Genomic DNA, 6648 nt, shown 5'->3' with positions numbered 1-6648 from the left:
AAAGAGCCAGCTCAGGTCCCATCCTCTCTAGGAAAATGTTCTGGGATCTGTAACTCCTTCTCCATGCCCCCTCATGGGTACCTCTCCTCCATGCTCACCCGCTTGCAATATTGCTGTCTTTAACTCTCTGCCTCCCTCAGTAGATCAGGAGCTCCTTGACAGAAGTAACAGTGTTTAATTCATCTTTCTGTCCCCAGATCCTAGCCCAAGGCTTGCCCCCAAGTCAGTATAACTGTGTATGGAATGGACATAAACCATGTGTTTATTTTCACAGCAATTGGACTGTCATAAGCACAGACGGTCAGAACTGGATGGGCCCTTCAAGATAAACCAGTCAACCGCCTGGTTTTACAGACAGAAGACTGACGCCCTGAGAGTATAGGTGCCAGCCTTACAGTTACTTACTGGCCAAGGTTAGGACCCATGTGGCCTGAATCTCAATTCAGGAAAGGGCCTTCAACTAAACATAACGCCAGAGGCCTTTCAGCACATACATGTGAGGCACACATATTCTGCACGCTCTCCCTTCCATGAAGGGCTGCGTCTGGGGGCTCACGGGTTCAATAGTAGATGGGGCAGAAGCTGCCCTCATCAGCCAAACACATGTCTCCCTGTGATGCACTGAGCTGCCACTCACTGAGCCCCTTAATAAAAAGGCCCCTTGCTATTGGCCTTCACGCCACCAAAGACATTCAAGACCAGCATGGCTCTGACGCAATCCACACAGTGGTTCTGTGGTCTCCCCCGAGATGGAGCTCTCGCTCAAATCCATGGAAGTCTGGTGGCCCACTGGGCTCCTCTGCTCTGCCCTGTGACCCTCACCCTCACTGGGATTTTCACGTCTAAAATGATGAGATGTCGCAGTTCTTACGTCTCAGGAGATCGCAAAAGAAGTACAAGTACAATGAAGGTGTGTCATAAATCCTTGGAAATTTTCAAAGTGGGGGCAGAGAGGATATTACACAATTGGTGTTTTAGTTTGTCTCTTGGTTTTGAACTTGTCTCTGGGCATGTGGGCCTGTCACATCTTAGCTGGGCTGTGCAAATGCGCTGGCAGAGGAACAGCTCTTCAATCACAGATATTAACTTCGCTGGCCTCTCCTCACTGAATGCCGAGGGGAGGCACACATTCTCATCCCTAAGGAGGTTACAATCCAGTATTCATTGATTCAGAGATGAGTTCTGGTATGTTGCAGGGGATGGAACATCGGTGCAAATACGTTTGATCTGAGATGGTGGAGGGCTGAGCTAAACACAAAGTGCTCTGGGAGTTCAGCGGGGAAAAGAATATTCCAAACAGTGAGAGACCGGGGCCCTCTTCATGGAGAGGGTGGGCTGCAGGCTTCACTGAGGGATGGGCAGGTTGTTCTGGACAGAGGCAGGAGCGAAAAGTCCAGAGGGAGGAAAGGGTTCAGGGTTCATGTGGATGGTATTAGCGTCGAACGCTAAGACGGGGCAAAAGCAGGGAACTCGAGCATATCGAGAACCTACTACACGTAGTCACTGCACTGATGCTTCAGATCCATCCAGATGTTTCACTCTCTTGAGAGTGTTGGGAGGTCCATGACAGCCCCTTCATTTTACAGAAGAGGGAAAGCACTGAGTGAGGCTTGGGGGAGTTAAGAAACCTGTATGATATCACCTATATGTAGAATCTAAAACATAAGATAAATGAATGCATATCCAAAAGAGAAACAGACTCACAGAAAATAAAAGTAGCAGAGAGGAAAGGGCAGAGGAACAAATTAGGGGTGTGGGATTAACAGATACAAACTACAAACTAAAAAAAAAGGAGTTCTCGTCGTGGTGCAGTGGTTAACGAATCTGACTAGGAACCATGAGGTTGCAGGTTCGGTCCCTGGCCTTGCTCAGTGGGTTAAGGCTCTGGCTTTGCCATGAGCTGTGGTGTAGGTCGCAGACGCAGCTCGGATCCAGCGTTGCCGTAGCTGTGGTATAGGCCGGCGGCTACAGCTCCAATTAGACCCCTAGCCTGGGAACCTCTATATGCCGAGGGAAGCGGCCCTAGAAAAGTTAAAAAGACAAAAAAAAAAAAAGATTAAAAAAGAGATAAGCAATGAGAATATACTGTATGAGGCAGTTGCTTGTTGGCCTATTAGTTAAGGACTCAGTATTGTCATTGCTGTGGTGCGGGTTTGATCCCTGGTCTGGGAGCTTCTGCATGCCAGGGACAAGGCTGAAAAAAAAGAATAGACTGTTTGGCACAAGGAATTACAGCCATTTTTTTGTAATAACTTATAATGGAGTATAATCTGCAAAAATACTGGATCACTATGCTGGACACCTGAACTACTACAATATAATGTATCAACTATACGTCAGTTCTTTAAAAAGAAAGAAAGAAAATAAATCTACCTAATCTCTCCAAAGCCTATGCACTTTGTGTTGAGTCAGGCCAGGGCCTAACTCTGGAAGACCTTGAATAGCAGGTAGAGGCATCACACAAGCTGGGCGAGTCACTTGGGGCATTGGAGTAGGTACCTGCCGTGATCAGAGCCAGAGTTCAGACACCCACGTCCCAGCTCTGACTCACTGAGGGCCCCAGGGCAAGATGCTACCTCTTTCTGGGCCCTCACCTTCCTGCTTGTGAGCTGAGCAAATCCCCCTCCAGTTCTAAGACCATAGGAAGCTGTGTTGGATTTCTAGGGCTGCCATAATAATTGACCATAAGCAGGTGTGGCTTAAAACAGCAGATACTCTCTTTTTATTTTGTGTTTTCCCAGGCTAGGGGTGGAATCAGAGCTGCTGAGTTCCTCTGTCTGGCTGATCACCATCAAAAGGTAAGCTCATGGGGGCAGGGAGTTTGTCTAATGCAGAATTCCCAGAGCCTAGTGATGAATGAATGGATGGATGGATGGATGGAAGGATGGCTGAATAGGAGAAACCTAGCATTTTTCATCTGCAGACTCTAGAGCTGGTGATTACTAATTCTACTTAGAAACTTCTTTACTTTGTATTACTTCACTGAACTTTATAAGGTCTCAATGTCTACAACTAAAAGTTCAGAAAAAAATGGCAGTGCTGCTTCTCACTTTACTGTTGTGAGGGGAAAAAATAATTGCAAAGTCCTCTGTAAATAAAAGACCCAGATATTTCACATATAACTATAAGAATTGGGAAAAAAATTCATAGGTTCAGATACAGTATACGTAAGAACTTGTGGCCACCAAAGCAAGAGATCTTGTACACATTTCATTGCACACACAATGGCTTGCACAAGCAGGCAATCGATGTTTGATTGAAATGACTCAATTATTTACAATAACCACAAATAAAGGGCTGCTGAACTATTGCAACTCACTCATGTGTGAGAATTGACCTGTTTTCAACAGGGATAAATTGAGAATCGCAGATAGTTGAAGGGAGTTTCCCTATTGATTCAATGATTCCACAGAGACTGCCAGACTTCTATTTTCACAACTCTCGGCCTTATGCAAACTGCTTTAATGGCCTTGTGGTGGAAGGTGGTGTTGAGAATGGGAGAGAGGGAGGGGCAGGGCTACAAGCTTGCTTTGAAACCATTTTTCTGCCACTGACACATTGTTGGCCAAGGGGTAAAGAGAAACCCACCCACTCACGCCTCTCCCTCCCTGGAGAGATGTGGAGCCCGGAGGCACAACAGTATTGAGTTGGACAGCAGAAAACCCTTCCAATTTTTGTGCCTGGGTGTGGGTTTGGGGGAGCTTGGAACTACATTTGTTGAATCACAATAAATCAAGCATTATGCAACTTCATGAATGAGGAAAACTCTGTGTTGCTATTTGGAAATTGAATACAAGGCTTCCAATCCCCAAATCAATGCAACTTCTTCCAGGGGTCAGCTCTTCCGAGACCCTTGGCTTCGACAGAAGGTCTCAGCTACGTGGGGAACTGGGAGGATCTGACCAGTCCTCCAGACACAAGTATTTCCACTGTCATGACAAAGTAATGAGGGGTGTTTGGCTGAGCTGTGCTGCTCCCTGACTCGTGTGGGCGGGATGGCTTCTGGAGTCAGAGGGCAGGGACCAGGATGATTCATCTTTGCAACCCCCTCACTCAGGCACCAGCCAACACCTTCCCCACCCTTCATCACCACCATCATCACTCCCCTCTTCATCACACTTTTTTCCTCTGAATCTGGATCCCATGATCTTGTCTCATCAGCACCTTCAATTCCCCTCTTCCTTGCCCTTCTCACTGAACTAGCCTCATAATCCCTCTACATGGACCAGCTATACATCTGATTCTCATCTGCATTGTCTTGTTGTTGGGGAAAAATTGTTCAGTTATGAACATAGGTACCGCCATAAAATACTAAGCAATGACCTTGCAACATTAGCTCATTTGCTACCTCTGCAGGACAGGAATTATTATTGTGCCCATTAATCAGATAAGAAAACTGAGACTTAGTTCTTTTTCAGTGGTAGATTTGAGGAGCATCTCGAGGGAAATAGAATTATTTATGCCTTACTTATTTGTCAGCTAAGACTAGTGTCTGTTATTATTTTTTTTTTTAATGGCCTCACCTGTGGCACGTGGAAGTTCCTGGGCTAGGAGTGAAATTGGAGCTGCAGCCACAGGCTTACACCACAGCCACAGCAACATCAGACCTGAGCCGCTTCTGCGACCTACACCACAGCTCTCGGCAACGCCAGATCCTTTAACCCACTGAGCAAGGCCAGGGATGAAACCCACATCCTTATGGATACTAGTTGGCTTCTTAACCCACTGAGTCACAATGGGAACTCCATGGCTACTTTTTTTTTTTTCCTTTTAGGGCCGCACATGCGGCATGTAGAAGTTCCCAGGCTAGGGATCGCATTGGAGCTACAGCTGCCAGCCTATATACCACACCACAGCAATGTCAGATCCAATCTGCAACCTACACCACAGGTCATGGCAACACCAGATCCCCAACCCACTGAGGGAGGCCAGGGATTGAACCAGCATCTTAACAGATACTAGTTGGATTCGTTTCCACTGGGCCACAATGAGAACTCCCGTAGCTGCTATTTTAATTTTACAATGTCAGTGTCTTTTTGACCCCATCTGTCTTGATTAAATTATAACTTTGGTCAAGATTTTTTGGAGCCCACAGTAAGAATAACAACAGAAGCCCAAAGCGTGTTTTTTTTTTTCCCTAAGTCTCTGAAGGTGACAAAATCTGGAAAAGGAAATGAAAGCTAAGTCATAAGTTTCTGACTGACATCTAAGAAGGAGAGAGCAGGGGTCTTTATATCATATATTATTATTATTATTATGACTAGACTATACAATGCATTGAATCTTACTTTATGAGTTAGTTTTATGTTTAAATACTTAATTCCAAGACAATGACAGAAATTGCTAATTCTCTTCCATGGGTCTTCTCCGTATCTTACTTGTGGAGATTACATTCAGGTTTTTTAAAGATATACTGTTCCTAGGTTGGGAAATGGGAGAAACCATGTTTTGATGCATTTCTTCTCTCACCTGCGAGCACTGCCTTCCCAAAGCCTTGCCAACTGCTACATGAACTGTCGACAGTCCTTTGGGGGTTTCTCAGAGTTCACTCCAATTCAGCAGAAGTCATTAGTGAGGGGTAGCATACAGTGGGGCTTAGCAAGGATGCAGAGATGAGGGGAGAATGTTGTCCCAGCTCTGTCTGACCCAAACTTGCTGGGACTGACTTTACCCAGTCCACTTCAGGGCTTTCATCTGCACCAGAAGGAAGTGGGCTTCTCTTGCTATTCAGAGTGGCCTTCCACCAGACCAGCATCATCAGCATCACCTTAAAGAGTAGAGTGCCCGCCCCACCCTAGACCTTATCAATCAGAACCGGCACTAATAAGATCCCAAGGGGGCTTCACATGCACATCAAAGTTTGAGAAGAACTGGCCTCTAAAATTCTTGCTAACAGCCCTCGTTCTCCCCTTTCCCCAGGAATGAATAAAATAATGAGACTTGGGTTTGATGCCTGACCCCGAATATTTTCCCTGGCTTGCCAAGCTTCTTCGTCTCTGAGCATCACAACATTGAGGTAATTTTGATTGATGAGGATGGAACTAAAAGCCCAGCACCCACACATCTCTAACCGGACTTTTTATATTCTCATCATAGGGAAACCTAACGATAAAATGAGGAACAAAAGTCAGGTGGCAAAGAGTGGAACCCAGCCACAGTTTTCACTTTATATTAATTTACAGGAAAATTTAAATACAATTCTAGGTTTAACTTTTAAACTTTTTTAAAAAGTTACTTGAAAAAAGCATTTAGGTCAAATCCCTTTGGCTTTCCTTGCAACTTTGACAAGCTCTTTCCATTCTGAACTCCCATCCGGGCAGGGACTCTTCTCTCCAAATCGCGGTTCAGAAAAGCTAAGTAAACAAAAAGCTATTTAGTTGCTGGGCGTGAAGGCGGCGAGGCCACACCTTAGAACACGGACAGAAATCTAGCGCCAGGAAGCAACGCCCCCTAGCGCAGCGGGGGGACCCTTCACCCGGGTCCCCTCCTCCTTTGACGAAACAGCCGGGAGGCGGAGCTAGTACCGCGAATATGAACGGCCGCTTTTTTCCACGTCTCCTAGTTTCACACCGGACACTAAAGACCGACGCACAAACTTGGAAGGTACCATCCTTTTGATTTAATCAACGTATCAAAATATGAGATATT

Source organism: Sus scrofa, chromosome 13 (genome assembly GCF_054392235.1).
Source record: "Sus scrofa isolate SSC_HxYL_T2T_F1_AM1 chromosome 13, Sscrofa_HxYL_maternal_Yorkshire_Landrace_v2.0, whole genome shotgun sequence".
NCBI classification, from domain to species: domain Eukaryota; kingdom Metazoa; phylum Chordata; class Mammalia; order Artiodactyla; family Suidae; genus Sus; species Sus scrofa.
This window is presented reverse-complemented; position numbering follows the sequence as displayed.